Source organism: Hesperophylax consimilis, chromosome 3 (assembly GCF_061612785.1).
Source record: "Hesperophylax consimilis isolate HC1 chromosome 3, BYU_Hcon_1.0, whole genome shotgun sequence".
Lineage (NCBI taxonomy): Eukaryota > Metazoa > Arthropoda > Insecta > Trichoptera > Limnephilidae > Hesperophylax > Hesperophylax consimilis.
In genome coordinates this window covers 9,312,167-9,329,419 of record NC_142838.1, presented here as the reverse complement: position 1 = coordinate 9,329,419, position 17,253 = coordinate 9,312,167, and the positions used below count along the sequence as shown (strand labels likewise).

The 17,253-nt window shown below is 32.3% G+C and overlaps 1 protein-coding gene across 1 annotated transcript in view; it reads right to left on the bottom strand.

Annotated features, from left to right (window-relative positions):
- The window catches only part of LOC149424916 (uncharacterized), a 193,712-nt gene extending 186,536 nt beyond the window's left edge, over positions 1-7,176 (bottom strand). The window contains exon 1 of the mRNA XM_089650854.1: positions 6,684-7,176. The gene's annotated coding sequence lies outside the window, so the exon portion shown is untranslated. The remainder of the gene's footprint in view (positions 1-6,683) is intronic.
- Positions 7,177-17,253: the final 10,077 nt, after the last annotated feature.

Sequence of the window (17,253 nt, the reverse complement as noted above, 5' to 3'; positions counted from 1 at the left end):
AATTATTCGGTAGGCATATACTAATTAGCTTCACACAACCTTAGTAAATTTACTTTAATTTAATTATTACCAAGTTTGGGTAATCATATCGAAAGAGTTAGTTTTTCCAAAAATTCTTCAGCAGTCTGAAACTCCGCTAAAGCCGCCGAACTGCTGTTACAGTACAATAGTACAGTACAGTACAATAGTACAGTACAGTACAGTCTATTACAAGTACGGTTAACTTTGTTTTCAATAAGAGGTGTTATTTTGATATTCAATCGTAAAAGATCAATGGTTTCGTTGCTTGTGTGGCACGTGCGCCGTTTTGTTGAAAGTAAACGTTGTCCAGATCAATACCATCCAATTCCATCCATAATCATTAATCATCTCTCGATAGCGCAATCCATTCACTGTAACTGTTGCTCTAGCCTCATTTTCAAAAAATTAAGGTCCAATGACTCCACCGGACCATAAACCGCACCAAACAGTCACACGTTGAGGATAGAGAGGTTTTTAAACAATAATTCTTGGCTTTTACGAGCCTTAGATGCGACAATTTTGCTTGTTGACGAAGCCACCGCGGTGGAAATGGTCCTCATCACTCAAGATCATTTGCATTTGATTCACTCAAGTGAATTTTTATAATTTGAATGCGTTGTTGAAGCATGTATCGTTTCATTTGTATTAATGGCGTAGTTTTTACTTGTCAAATGTCAAAAAATTACAGCTTTAAAGGTAACATCTACCGAAATAGCGGGCTATTCAAAATAATTTAATAATTGGAAAACCCTATAGAGTCGGTTTTTAAAAATTCACAAAAAAAAAACAAACCAAAAACAAAATACTAATTTGATCCAATATGAGAAACTGTGGGATGTTAAACACAACACATGCCATCAAAATTTGGATTCGTAATAAGATTCAATTTGGGAGGCGGGATTTATTAGATAACCAACACCTCTGCCATAGGTCACCCTAAGTTGTTCGCTACTTTTGTTGATTTAGCAGGTGTGCCCAGGTTCATCGGCTGAGGTGTGTTAAGGTTGCGCCTCCCCACCACCTGCATTGCGTGCCGGATCGGGAGAGAATGGTCTGGAGACCCCTTGACCTCTCCGACTGGTCTCTCTTGACCGCATTATAGATATACGTCCGTCACTCCTGGATACACTGATCCCTAGATTCCTACCCAACCCTCATACTTTTTCTTTCCCAAAACTTCATATCCTTCTTGCCTTAAAAATACCACAGCATCTCCAAAGATGATTACTCGGGACCTCCTGTGTGGAGTAAATGTAAAATAAAATTGACATATTTTTCGTCCATAATGTTAAAATAAACATTTCATTAGGTGAGGAATTCAATAACTCTAACTCCCGACAACAGAAACATTATATTATCCCATACGATAAATAGGTACAAATATGTCCCAAGAAATATCGTCTTAGATAAAAGAACATGCTTGTTATTTCTTACTAATCAGCTTACCAAGATTATTAAAATAATATAAAAAACGTCTCATTATTCGCACAAGCGGTTTATTTATTTGGCGTACAGTAGTTAATATGTGTACAGTTCCGAAACGAGGGCAAAAATAACCAAACAACAGCCGAAAAACTCATCAACAATTCATAAAAGTGCCGGAGTGTTCGGTGAAGATTATTCTGGGTACTTCACTTAATAATATGCCCTAAGCTAAACTTTATTCTGCGGCGGAGACTTCCGAAGTTTGTTTTTATGCCGTGTATTCGTGTATGTAAGAGCGTGTTGTGTGTTCACTTTAGAATGAAAATGTATTATTCTTTGGTAAATGTATACAATGGGGTATTCATTTCTTGTTTTCCACTTAAAAATAATACTGTAAATCTTAATTATACAATTAACTTACTATCAACTTTCTTTAATGAGATTTAATTGCAAAAACCTTATACATAAATAGTCGACTATTCATTTAAATATAATTTTCTACAAAACTATAATATTGTTTGGTGAGCTATGTTGCTTTGAAATATGTAGTTAACTTTGAGTATTATTTTAAATGTTTAATATACAGGGTGTCCAGGAGGTGATTCTACATGATGGTGTGAATAGAAAAGATGAATAACTTTTTTCGAAATTTCATTTTTTTTCGCATACAAAAATATTATTTCACAGAAGAATATTCATTTTTATTTTCTTTTGCCTGCAATTTACTTTGAAACGTTGGAATTTCGAAAAAAAATTACATATTTACTTGTATAATCACGTATAGTGACTTCCCCGAAGTTAGTTCAATTTACCCTCGGACACCCTGTTTATAAATAAAACATTTTATGTCATTATTTTTAAAATAAGACGAGGGGTCTAATTGTTCAAAAATAACAATAATTGTGACAAAAATGCGTTATATATTAACAATCATTATTTATATTTCCCAAATATCAAGTATCTTAGTCAAATCGTATTTCTATTTGTTAAAGGAACATTTTATTGTGCCATTATTTATTTACAAATGCCACAATTGTTAAGGACTTAGGTTTGAAAATTCTATTTTGTCAGAAATATTTTGTATGTATTCACAAACAGTGCGTTGTTAAATAAAGTTTTACAGCGAAATTTAACGGATTACGTATTTACTACAATAAATGAAAATAGTTTACTCGAAGGAATGTGCGCATTTTATTGAAAACTACCGCAGACCTGAGAAAAATCTCGGAATAGTTTGAAATTCTACCAAGGCAGTTCCGACTTTGAAAATATGTTGAAATATTATATTCTGTGTAGGTACCTACTTTATCGCTTATCTGAATTCTTCACACAATAAGTTCCAATTTTGAAAATATTTATTTATTTTATTTATTTTATTTATTTATTTATTTAACGCCCAGAGGGCTTTTACATGTGGGTGGTACAAATTTAATGAGAGTTTTGAAACATAAGAAAGAAAAGAAAGAAATAATAAAAATAAAATTACATAAGTATATGCGAGAAACAAAATTAAAAATATCAAGAACATAAATTAAAAAATACAGCGATTTGACTGGTTTACAAAAATATAACTTCCATTTAGGAATAGTATTGAAATAGGTCTTTTACATAATCCACAAAATTCGCAAAGTTAATGTTAAATATATCGACATCACCTAAGTATTGGTTTCCCATAGTGTGAAACCGTTGTATTGGGGAGTTCGCAATGTAATTTCGCTTATGTGTGTTGCAGTGGAATAGTGTATTTTGTCGTGTTGTTATTGTAGGTATTCGTAAGTTTATGAGTTGCAGAAGTTCGCAACAGTCGAATTTAGAGTTTAGAATCTTGAATAAAAAAGTTAAATCGTTTATTTTACGCCTGTCTTCCAATGTGTGTATTTTTAAAGTGTTTAATAAGAAATGATATTGTAAGTCTTCTAGTGGGATATTTAATTTAAAATTTATAAAACGCAGAAATTTTTTTGTATTCGCTCAATGTTATTAATGTGAATTTTGTAAGAGGGAGACCAAACTACTGAGTTATATTCAATTATGCTTCTAACTAGAGATATGTATAACAGTTTAATGGCTTGTATGGAGTTAAAGTTTTTAGTTGTTCTTAATACGAAGCCTAGTGTTTTCATGCCTTTGTTTACAATTTGGTGGATATGATTGGCGAAACTTAGTTTTTCATCCAAAATAATTCCGAGATCTCTCATTTCCGTGACTCTTTCTAAAGCTGTATTGTTAATGGAATATTCAAATAAAACAGGATTTTTATTTCTGCAGAAAGTCAGGGTTTTGCATTTGTCTACATTTAAAAACAGATTATTTTGTACGCACCAATCTTTAAACTTATTAATATTTGATTGTAGTATTTGGCAATGATTTACATCATCATTTAGTTTTATATACGTATATCTGTTAGTAAAGATCATAAATAAACCACTCACGTCAAGATGTACGCCTTAAGAACCACGAAGAGGGAAAATGGTTTACAACATGTCACTTATGTTAGACGATAAAATTGAGCATTAAATTACATCAGTTTGTGGAAATTCTATTCTGTTTACCAACTGAAAAATGGTTCAGCACATATTCAAGAACTTTGAAAAGTTCAAACGCAGAAACCTTCACCCCGAAAACTTTCTGCAAACATGTCAGTAGCATTTTCAAACTCGGTAAATAAATCATTTATTAAATCCACTGAAATGACATGTGCAAAGTACTGTGTTCATCATTCTGAAATATTCCAGCTTAGGAAATATTTAGGTGACAGAAACTTACAAATTCTTTCAAATAATATTCTCTTTTCACCGTTTTCTCGTGTGAATACTTGCTAATTACTTCCTTTTTGAAATCCAAAGGATTATAGAAAAAATGTGATGTTATTAAGCTGTAGATAATATGTAATTATTTTCTTTTCATAAAATATGTGATTCCTATCAGGTAGTGATGCATTTTTTTATGTCTGAACCCTATTTGAGTTTTGAAAGAATGGTTTAATATAACACAAAAATATGATGTATAATAATTAGGTTCAAATGGTCGAGTTGATACAGTCGTTGTCCCGGTAAGACAGAGATCCTGGGTTCGATTCCTAGTTGAGGCCGATATCTTATTGTTTTCTGTGCTTTGTTCTGTTTCATGTTTCGATTAGATTTGTTAGTATCTTCTTCTTCAATAATACAGGAATGTTCAAGATGGAGTTCCGATACCAACTGTTGGGGGTTAAGGCGATGCACTACGTCGTGTAATATTTTAAATCGAGCCGCTATCAATAACACCCCTTCCGTAGATGGCGATAAGGTTTAAATTCCCGTTTAACACAAAAAAACATGGCCAAAAAATGCCTTTTATTTTATTTTGTGGATGTTCAGATAAATATTTTTTTTTAGGATCATTTTATAAATAACTTAATTTGCAACATTACACAATAAAATCATAACCGCAAATGGGTTCGTAAGTAGGAGATTTTGAACTTTAAAGCAGTTTTCATAGGCCTTATACATTATTTTTTTCTGGGCTTATAAATGGACTTATCTAAAAAAAACTCTATTTTTTTAAAGGTCAAGATGTATTCTACTCGAAGTATTTAATTAAAGCATCTGAAGCATTTCTAGGCGACCAAAATTTCAAACCAAAAACACATGATTTTACATTACTACGTAGTGCATCGCTTAAAAAAAAAAAAACATAGACGAATATAGGCAATATTATTTAATCTGGTAATGAATAGAGTAGTACAAAAAAAAGATTTGGTTAAGAAATGAGATTTGACCACAGCATAGTTGACTTATACTAATCGTAGTATGGCAGAGAGATGTGAAATTATTTGGTGAAGGAATAAAGTAGTTTGATTGCTGTAAATATTAGGTTCCCAAGACTTTTTGTAAAACTAACTACTCACTTGATTACGAAAGTAGAAAAAAATTTCTCATTTATACGGGGAAAGTATGTAATAAAAATACATATAGATTCTGATGCTTTGGACACGTAGAGATAATGAACGAATTAAATTGTATTGGAAAGAGTAAAATTGATGTAATTGGTCGAATAATTTAAAGAGCCGAAATAATTGACACACCCATATGAGAATATGCATGCATTGTGAATTATTCAAGTAGGACTTCAATGTATAGTTAAGCATTTACTCTTCGAGTATAAGTTATTTAATAATAAACTTTAAACTAAAAATTTAATTGTCTGTTTACATTATTGAAACTGAGGAGAAGATATGGTAAACTTGTCGAATTCTGCTGCATACAAAAGCTCTTTAAAAAAACAACACTTGAATTCAACATAAATATCTAATGGAGATAACTATTAAAGTTGGAGATTTAATTAAACGTGCACAAAACAAGTTTTTATGGTTTAGTTTGAGTTATTTTAGTAATTTGTGAATATTTTCTACTCTTCAAACACAACATTGACTAAGAAAAAATGTTATTATGCATCTTTAAATAGTTAGGTATTTCTTGAAGTAATGAAGTTGAAACCAAGTTTTGATTATTTGTTTGTATATTAAGCGTGCAGCGGAATTCGACAAGATTAATGAAGTTATAATATGGGAAGAATAGTAGGACTTAATGTAAAATAAAATATTTTGCAAAACATGTTTTATCTCTCCGGAATACACCAACGATGATACAGCTTTTAAAAATACAATAGAGAATGGGCGGTGAGCTCGCTGGGTAAAATTTATAACACAGGTGTTGATTAATTTTTAAAGTTTTATTTAATTAGTCTATTAAAAGCGAGTAATATAAATACTATCTACGTGACAGTTAATAAATAAATTTTCTAAAGAATAACTAATGATTAAATAAAACCATGGAAATGTAAAAAACAGTCAAAACGAAAAAAAGATGACGAGTTTTTTTGCAGTTTACATTCGGCAATATTCAACGGAATCTGCTGACATTCATATTTGTGGATTAATTAATCGGATTTCAGAGCGCTTGATTGAAAGCCAATAAAATGCAGTTGAAGCGCTTTTCGCAAATATCCTCGTTTGATTGACTCGTGACAAAGGCGGCGAGATAAAAGTTAATTGTTATTTTCATTGCGAGCCAAATGGCCACATATAAATATCAATCAATTTCAGAAAATGCATTTATCAACAGAAAAAATATAGATTATCCGATTACCAAATCAATAGCCTGCATGCAAAATGCACGTGAACCAGATATGGTCAGTTCTGTTGATGCTCCACGTATAATTATGTATGAATAGTGAAAGCTTTGTGAATCCATTACCTTTATGTCATCCAAGAATGAGGAAGTCAGGCCAATGAATTAGTCAATATACAGCAGGCAGCAGGCAGCAAGTAGTAGGCAGCAGTCAGCCTGACAAAACTGAATTATTAATCCAAGCACCTAGAGTTTTTTCCAGTATTTGCACAATCGATGTCGATTTTCCAACAATACACTCAATCACGGAAGTTGCAATAAATACCTGGCTCAAGTGAAAATTAAACGTGATTACTTCATTTATCCTCAAAAAATCAACAATCACTTTGTCGCGAATGTGCCGCTTTGAAAGTAAACAGAATGTGAGTAATGTTTTGGATGTATGAATAAACTGCGATCGTTCGAGTTCGGAGCTAGAAGCGAGAGCACCCCAACCGTCCTAACAGCTCGGCGGGCGAGCTTGCACTGGCCGTCGCACCGCGCAAGCTTTCCTAAATATACCTCCTAAATCGCTAGTATTCGTAGACGTCTCTACGATCCGCGCGATCTCCTGACTACACAACACCCAGCCCTTTAGCTGTAGACTGTAGAACGTACACCGTACAAACGTAGCGTACACTGGAGGATGTACGACGTAATGACAGGCGCGTAGACTAACTTACTTTGCCCCGCTTTTCAAGTCTCTTCGTGCTCTTCGTTAGCCTCCGTTTCCTTTTTAGTGTCAATTTGATTTATTATATGTTTGTTGACTGCTAATTTCTATGACTGAAAGAAAAGCCTCGACAGATGTTGCGGGACCAGATGTTTAAATCAGTCTTCCCGTTTCCTGAACGCGTGCTCCGTTTTTGTTGTTGATTTTGCTTTATGTAGAAACTTTAGTGGGGATTTATTTCGCTTCCATCTCGCGTTACAGTAAATACGGGACATGCCAATTTATAACTAAGATATCATTATCAATATTTTTCTTGTTGTTTGCAAACCTTTCAAATTAAGATAAATTACTTAGTAGTAGTATTTTGTTGGGTAAAATATTGTAGGTAAGAGCACGTTATTTAAGATATTGGTAAATAATACTTATCAAGGATGTCAAAATCAATCAACTTTTCAACAAGAACCTAATCATTGGTGAAAAACTTTCTTTGTTCGGACTATTTAAGCCTTACAGATAATTGACTTTTTAGTATTATATCTTTTTTTTACTATCATAATAAAAATAAATAAGAAAAAGAGAATATAGCAAGCTTGTTAAAAACCTAAAAATTAGTTTTCCAAAACAATTTTAACATTGCAAATAAAGTTTACCTTACGTCGACCAATGGAAAACACCAGTGATTATTCATATGGGTCATTCTGTATAATATAAGTTTTACATTGATTATAAATCACGTAGATGTAATAAATCTCTATATAAAAATGTGATGCCAGCGGCTGTTTCTAGAGAAACGCGCCGCAGTTCAAAAACGAGAAAAATGTTATAGTTTAATATCAGAAATGTGTGAATCTAATTGATTCGCTATTTTTGAATGTCCACCAAAATGAATAGCTGGTTTTGAAAGCAGATAAAATACTCTTTCAGATTTTATTATTACAAACGTGAAAATGAAATTACAAATTTAATAAATTTGATTTCAAAGATGGAGGATTTTTTTACGGTTGTTTTCTCGCTTACCTATTGTTTTTTCTTTTATTTTGTAGAAATACCACTTTAAATAAAACCGAAAAACATAGTTAATTCACAAACATATTATAAATGTTACTGTAACTTCACTTTTTTTTCGTATCACTTAAAAATAATTAATAAAAAATCATTAACCAAGAAAAATCTTTTGCAAACATGTAAAGTTTGACTTTTTGGAATGTATAGGTATTTGGAAATGTATGGTAAGTTTTAAGGAGCAAACACAAGGCGTGAGGTTATTTCTTTCCTATGCAGCTTAAATCACATAACTCACCGTAATATAAAAGGAAATATAACAACTATATTATGAGTCCATCTCAGTTAAGTACTGAGTTGACCCGGTTGATACAAAAAGTAAGCTACTTATGACGTCACATGTCTCATTGTGACTTCACTGGCTTTTTAACGGACATTGAAAAATTTTAACTTTGATAATTATTTTAACTTTTAAAACTAACTATAAAAAAACATACAGGTTTTCAGTTAGAACATCGTTTAAAAAATTACTTTAAACAAAAGGGCTGCAGTTCCTCATGGTACAAGGGTACCTACTACCTATGTATTTAAAAAAAAATCAAATTTTAATTTTGTAAAGGGTACTTGCTTGATTTCTTGTGATTTTCTTAAGTAAAAACTCTTTTCTGATTCATTTTTAATAAAAAAACGTACAATATTGAGTTACTCATCAAAAATCCCAATGTTTGAATATTCAGTTTTCTTTTCTTAACTTGCCTTCACCCGTTTGTTAAAATAATTAAGAAAAGAAATTAGCATTGTAACTCAATCATTCCAAAGAACGTATAAAAGTTTTGACTCTTATATTGTATTGAAAAAATGCATAATTTAAAAGGTGTTCTGTTTCTTCTTGATTGTTAATCAAATTGTCAATTTTCAGTATTTCTTCCTTGTAGGACCAGAATATTTTTAACGGCGCGAAGAATACTAATTGCTTAAATTTGCATTTAAAGTTGCATTTTTATTGCAATTTAAAAATGTATGAAAGTTTGCGCTTAAAGAATGGTTAGTAAATTACACCAATTCTATGCAGAATTTTAAACGGGAGCGTTGTTCCCCGTGATAGTTTTTGCGCGAGACTTGGCTAGCTATGCAAATTCCGAATAAAGTTATAATCCAATTTTTAGCGCTCCTTCAAAACAGTAACAGCGCCATCATTCTGATAAAAAATTCTAAAATAAAGACCAACGCGTTAAGCCCGGGCCCAGGTAAATTTATGCTGCGCCCCTGATACTTATTGATTGAACTACGAGTTCATTTCACAGTTGCATACTTATGTAGTTATCAATGGAGTATGGTTCAGTTTGCTGACATTTCATTTTGTGAAAAACAACTATTTTTCTTCCTCAAATATATTAGTGTTGTAGATAAGCAAAGAGGGAACAAGGTCATAATACACATTTTTGATTATTTTCAATATTTAAAAACTTATTTTTTCCTTATTCTCTTTAAAACTTTGACTTTGACTTTGTAATGCTGTTCCACTTACAGTAGGTTTTGATCAATGATCACACAAAGATATTAATTTCAGAAGAGGAGTTGATTACAGTACAAAACGGAACATGTTTTTTTTTCATATTAACATTCTTTTTAGGTAGTTTCTGTAAAGTGAATAAGTTATTTTTACTAATTGGAAGAAGGTTATTTTTAAATCATGATTTCAAAGTATTTAATTTTTTTTGCAAGTTTTTTAACTAGTTACCGGGTTTGAACTTTTATTATTAATACAGTATCACCTGTGATCAAGTCACCTTCAATTTTCTGTTGGAAAAAGTCATTTACAAATTATAGTAGTGGTTCAAATAAAAATGTATATATTACGAATTAAATTCAAAAATATGTTATGATAAAACTTTACTAACAGACTGAACGATTAATTATAATAGACCCGATATAGTTTTACATGACAAAATTTAAAAAAAATTACTTATATCATTGATGTCGCTATTCCAAACTCCTGTAATATTCAAAAATCTTTTTCTTAAAAAATAAAAAAATACACAGATTTAGGAAATGAGATTGAAATAATTTGGCATTCTCGGACTATAAAAATACTCGTATTATCATTTGTTATTTCGGCTACTGGCAGTATACCTAGCTCTCTAATTTAAAATTTAGACGTATTTGATCTGTCAAAGAATTTATATATAAAAATGCAAAAATCAATCACTTTAAATGCATGTAGTTTTACGAAAGATTTTATAAATATTTATATTGAGAGATCAGTAGGATTTATCGGCCCAGTTCTACCGAGCCGAACCCTCTGATATGAAAATATCTGGAGTCGGTGAATTATTTTCCCATTTGATTTCTGGTGAGTTGACGTGTTGTTCTTGTATTGTTTTGTATTCATTATGCTTATATAGTGCACTTGCATAATGTGGATTGAATAGATGATAATTTGTGGAAAAGCGTGTGGAAGGGTTTAGTTTTTTTCTGTGACGAAGATTTAACCCGGACATAAAGTCAATAAAAATAAAGTATATAAATGGTAAAAGTAGCATAGTTCGAAGACTGTGCCTTGAGGGATGTCAACTACTTGTAAGCGATGTACTAGAGGTTTGATTTCATTTTAATTTTTGTTTGAGGTCTCTCTGTTAAATAATAGTAATAAAAACATTTGCATGATTTGTATAGCGCTTTTTTTGTGCAAAATCACCTCCACAAACATATTTCATATTTCTACAGTGATCTTTATTATTACTTACTATAAATATAAATTCTGTTGGGCTTGTTATACATCTTAGTTCCGGAGGGAGTTTATTCTAAGTCTTCGGCTCAGATAATCCGAAAGCGTGATCTCCAAACATAGTTTTGGATTGCGCTTTGGTTCAATCAGCCTGTCTATAGCTGATGATATTGCTGATCTAAGAGAAGGATGCCTCAAACCAGTGTTTTCCAAGACACATGGTTGAGAGATGTAAGATGGAGCCATTTCATTGATGGATTTAAATACCATCCAGCACAATTTGTATTGGATTCTTTCAGGGCACTTGAGCAAGTGAAGGTTACGGAGGTATTCAGAAATGTGCGAATATTTAGGGACCTCAGTTATGTGCCGTGACGCTGCATCAAATACGGATTGCAGTTTGTCAATTTGGTATTTCGAAAGGCTGGCATAAATGCCGTTGCAGTAAAGTAGCATTTAAATGTTAATCAGACCATTATTATTAGTACGACTCCTAAATTTCAGTACGTTCGGTACCATGGAGCTTTTAAAGTTCAAATGCAAGCCTTACTATTATGTCTGTACGAATGATTACTGATGACCTAGATTTATCGATAAATGCTAATTTATGCGGATTTTGTCTTTGATCGACTTCAGACCATAATTTTATTTTTTTTGTGCACACATATTTAAAAAAATATTATATTTTATATCATTATGGGATACCTTATCAGAAAATAGAAACTCTTGTGCTCAATAAGGGAGCCACGACTTTTACTTATAATGTTTATTTAATTGACCGGTCGGTGGCCGAGTTGACATCGCGTTTGAGTCCCACCCAGGGGTAGTGTGTTCAATTCCTCGGCTGGCTAAGTCCTCCATCACAACACAAGCAACATGTTCAGCTTACTGTGGTGGTAGTAGGAGATTTTCAAATATTGTCAGGTTATTCGTAACCTGGGATGTTTGACTTTCTACTAAAAAAAATAAAAAATAAAAATAAAAAAACACGTTTTTTCTTTAAATTATGATTTTTATTAAATAATACAGCGCAATTTACTATATTGGTTTCAGAAACAGTTTTGCATTTGTGTTGTTTTAAATAAAGGTGTTATATGTAATTTGATTTACATTTCTCTAAAATTCTAGATTTCATATTTTTTCTTTACACATTTTACAATGGAAGCTTTTTTAAGCATTTCATTGACATTAGGCACTGGAAACAATTAAAAAAAATTAGATTGTTGTGAAGGTAGTTACTTTCATTATGATTCTTTGCAAAACTTTTGCTGAGCTTAGAATGTTTTTGTAAGACCCTCTCTAACTTGCATCCAAAATTGCGTTTTAGGATGCATGTTGTTTTTTTTTATAATACAGCACAAAACTAAGGTCACCAGGTGATAGACTAGGCGTAATACTGTGAATAATTTTCATTTTAAAACGCGTAACATGCTATATCTGTACGTTTTTTGAGCTAATATTCTAAAAATAATAACAAAATATAAATATGAGATCTTAAACGAGAGAAAACAAAATCATAATCTCCCTAACTTGGTGATACACATGAACAATTATGTGAATTATATAATGGAAGTGGGCTAACATAAAGGAAATTTTTAACAAAAAATTAACGATAATTTTTCAACAATTTTTTTTTTAATCTTAATTATACCTAAGTTAATAAATTACCAAAACATCACCAGTAAGTAACTTAAATAACTTGCTGTATTTGTACAGAATTTAGATGTTTACTGACGGCGTTTGAGTGGTTAAAATGTTTCATGTCGGTAAAGCAGCGAAGATTATTAGTGATCGAGATAGAGATGATAGAGCAATCCAGTGACTCTGTGGCATATACCAATCGAGAAAGAATTTTAAATATTCCGTTTACATATTTATTTATTTATTTATTTATTGGATGATTTTTATAGCGCCGCTTTTGCGAAATATCATGTCAGGGGCGCTCTACAGTTAATGCAGATATTACAAAAAAATATATAAATATTACAAATTGAAATTGAAATTAAGTTAAATAAAATGAAGTACAGAAACAGGTGACACGGAGATGGAGAATCTGCTGCTGAATATGTGCCTTCAAAGCATTGTGAGATAGAAGTCAGATCTTTGTTTGTCTTATCGCAAAGTAAGAAGATACGTCGCCTAAATTAGTATTGTGATTAGTAGTCAGTAGTCGGCCGCAAGACAGTGTATAGAAGCAATGCCTGATGACTCGATCGAGTAAGTACCTCTTCCACCCGCCGACTAAACTCAACGCTTCACTCACTCTCCACTCGGCCAGTGCGATCAGTCGAGTCAGTCAAGGAAGGAAAAAAATTTCAATTTTGTTTTTATAAAACTCTAATATTTTTTCTCTCTTCCATACTTGGCGAAACCGCGTTAACAGCACTTTATTTTAAAGTATTTTTATTGATCACATGTAGAAGAGACAGTGGGCGAGTCAGTATGTTGAGGTTATACTAATGTGATCACCTCCCCCTCTACTCTCCAATAAGTTGCTCGACCGAGTAAAAACTCGTCCTAGCCCTCGGCCGAGCACTCGGCAGGTATAATTTGGCCATATAATCACAGTTAATTCATCACACCTGTTTTATGGTGAAGTAATGTTAGTATCATTAAAACCTTTACCTCATGTCGCATTATTATTTTTTATTTGTACTGTATCCTTTTATTATACTAATCGACACGTAAACTTCTCAATTAAACCCGAATTATTCTTATATGATTCATAAAAGCTTTTGTAATAGCTATAGGTATTGTAATACTTTCCTTGGGATAAAAATCTAAATGTATGTATTGTAAATTTCTAATTACCTAGTTGTTTGTTTTTCTTATTTGCATCTAAGTAGTTACCTATATAATTTACTATTCCGAATTCTACAAATGAATAAATTACATTTCAAATCTAAGGTCAGGGCAATAAATTCACGGATGGGGAGCAGTTGAAACGAATAATTACTTCTGGCTCCTGCCTACTTTTGAAGTACTTTAGATCTCTTCCGTTTTTAATTAGTTACATCATTGCGAACTCTTGCTTCATGATTTGGGCATTTCTTTTTTTGTTTAATTTGTCCTTACAGAATCCCGGAGAGCAGAAATGGTAGGGAGTGCGAGGGTTCAAAGTGGGCCAGAAAAACTCAAACAGTCGTCGAAGGAATATGTTTCTGCCCCTTCTTGAAAAGTAGATAACTTTTCATTTCAAATCTTCTCCGCTGTCTGGAAATATATCCGGAAAGAAACGTTATTTAATTAAATGAAAAGGTCATTGAAATGTTTCTAATGTCTTGTTAGCATAAATAATTACTTTTGGAGACAATCAATTTGCAATGAAAAACAACAGTGTGAGTTGCGTTAAACGCAAGTTATGCGAGGCTAGTTGGATGGGGGCATTCCTAATCAGGGAATTTTGGGAGGCTGAAGGAAGTGGGAAGCAGAAAAATATTTTTTTAGAAAATACAGATGCGACGGTACCTAATTAACAATACAATACAGGTGTCCGGGGTTAATGTGGGTTAACTTTGGGAGGTGATTCTAGATGATTTTAGAAGAAAAAAAGGCACTCAACGAAATTATAATTTTTAGGGTAGTTTTTAGGTTAAAAAGTTATATTTTTTGAACGGGAAAATATATTAATGTAGGGAAAAATATTTTTGTATGGAAAAATAAATATTGGACTTTAAAAAAAGTTATTTAACTTTTTTACTTCTTCCATCATGCAGAATCACCTCCCGAAGTTGTCGCACTTTACCCCAGGACATCTGTATAACATTAACTGAAGAATCCTTAATCCTGAAGCATCCTTACTATATCTCACATATTAAGTTGAGTAGAGAATGGTTATTCAAATCCCACCACTAGGCATTACAAGCAATATTTCTATTGAGAATTATAGTCATATAATCTTATCAAAACGGCATTGAGAGTTTTTTTTCATTCTTGAACTAGGAGAAAGTTCAATTCAAAATAAATTCAGTTTTAGTGAAAAAAAAAAAAAAAATTGATTTATCATTTCTACGGTACCATTTTGGGACGTTCTATAGTCACGAAAAATGTCCTTCATTAAAATAGTTTATTAAATCGTAAACAATTAATATATTTAGGATATTTTGAAAGAGATAGTTTAATTTTGTAACCAGTCAGTTTAAGTTTTCACGTTGCTTTTGTAACCCGATACGATGGTCCGGCATTCAATTAATTTCAGTTAGGCTTCTTTCCAGATCTTCACCATGATGAATAAACATTTATTTTACCGAGAAAAATTCCACGTTTAATCCGCATCAAAAATAATTATCCGTCGCAATTCTGACAGTGATAGAATCAGCGGAACGTCTAACCAATAATACTTCTCAACCCAAATCCCGCTTGTCATAAACAAACCTCGGCGGGGTAGCCCTGATCTGAGGAGATGTGATAACACCTGCTTTAATTATTACAACAAACCCTTTGAGGTCTCCTTGCAGGGCTCTGCCGGGTGGCGGAAGAACTATTGAGGGTGTGTTTCTTTCGATTCGTAGCCGAATCCTCAAAAATAAGACTATACTTAAACACCTTAGTGAGCCAAACTACTCTGTTTTGGACCGCAAATCTAGACAAATTCTTACAAAGAAGTAAAAATAATAATTTCTAGAACATGTATTTGCTTTGATTTTCAAAATAAGAGTTGAACGGTTCAGACAATCGAAAAAGTAGGTATCAAAATAACATTGAATATGAAATGTGTATTTCAATTGTTTAAATTTTGTATCATTAAAATGCGTATTGACAGCTTCTCTAACACCCTGGAGGCGGCATTTTGACTGCTTATATCTTGGGTAATATTGAGTGTTCAAGAATTCTAAAAATCAGGTCTTTAGCATCCTCTAATGATGCATTTGTAAAAACATAAAATATTATTATGGGAAATTACCTCATTGAAGTTTTTAAAAATTGCCACATCAACATTTTTTGCAGCATCGGTAATCACCGAGAGTTGTATCTACGAACTCACTCACAGAGTTCGCCAGTTTAATTTTCACTATTTAATAATGTTGCATTTCGATAATCCGTCATACATAAACCTCAGCGCAGCATCACGATCTATCCAGTGATGTGATAACATGCCATAATTACAATAAACCTTTTAAGACCCGCGCAGTGCTCCGCCACTAATGAGTTTTCGCTGTTGGTTTGGACCGGCGAATTCCGGGGAATAATTCATGCCGCGCTGGCCTCCGCCCGACAGTCCGCACTCCCATTCTCGTGTTGTGTGTTGTGTGTTACTCCCTTCGGATCTGAGGGAGTCGCCGCTGCCACCAACCCGCTGACCCAACAACCACAATTGCTAACGCTCAGTTTTTCAAACGTAATATGAATATAATTGCCGGACATCGGTGTGTAAGTAAGTATGCAGCAAGAAGTCAAAACGCGAAATTATTTTTTTAATGATATTTATTTAGGAAACAAACACTTGTATATTGTGATGAGTATTAATACTAGTAGTTGTGTGAACAGCAGACCTAGAGTCCAAACATTTTTGTTTCAAATCAAAATAAAAATTTCCTCTGATATCATAAGATTTGTAAGTAGGTACTCAAAGACTTACCTATTTTTTTAATAAATACGACGATTTCAAACAAAAATTATTTTTTTAAAAGAATCTACACATAAATAATCTTTAGTGTTTTCCCAAGAATAGCTACTTACATTCAGAGAAATGATTTTTTTACCGTGCCTGAAGGCCACCGCTGCGCTCCAAAAGTTGAAATGGCCACCATCTTGATCCGGAACTAGAATATAACAATGAAATTTGCTGATAATGAAATTCCAAATGGTCGAGTTATAACAGAACTTTGCTTAGCTTTGTCAATAATAAGAAATAACATATCGACGCCGAAAGGAAAAAAAGGGCGTAAGCGATAATTTAGTCAAAAATGAGTCAATAAGACACTTTTGATTAGAATTTTGTCCGATCAAAACTGTACATTTAATTCATTTTTGACTAAATTGTCGCTTATGCCCTTTGACATTGCCAAAAATAACGATTTAAATGTATTTTGGGTTAGTTAAGATGGAATAGCAACAATACCTACTTGTGATGTTTTAAAGTAAGTTAAGATGTAACAGCAACAATACCTAATTATGATGTAAAAGTAAATTCAAGCTTTGGACAAAGACAATACCATGCTATAAAAGCTTTCAACAGTGTAAAACTTGAAATTAAAATTGAGGAAAATAAAAATAAATTCACACACAAAATTGCAAAATGGATTACAGAACAA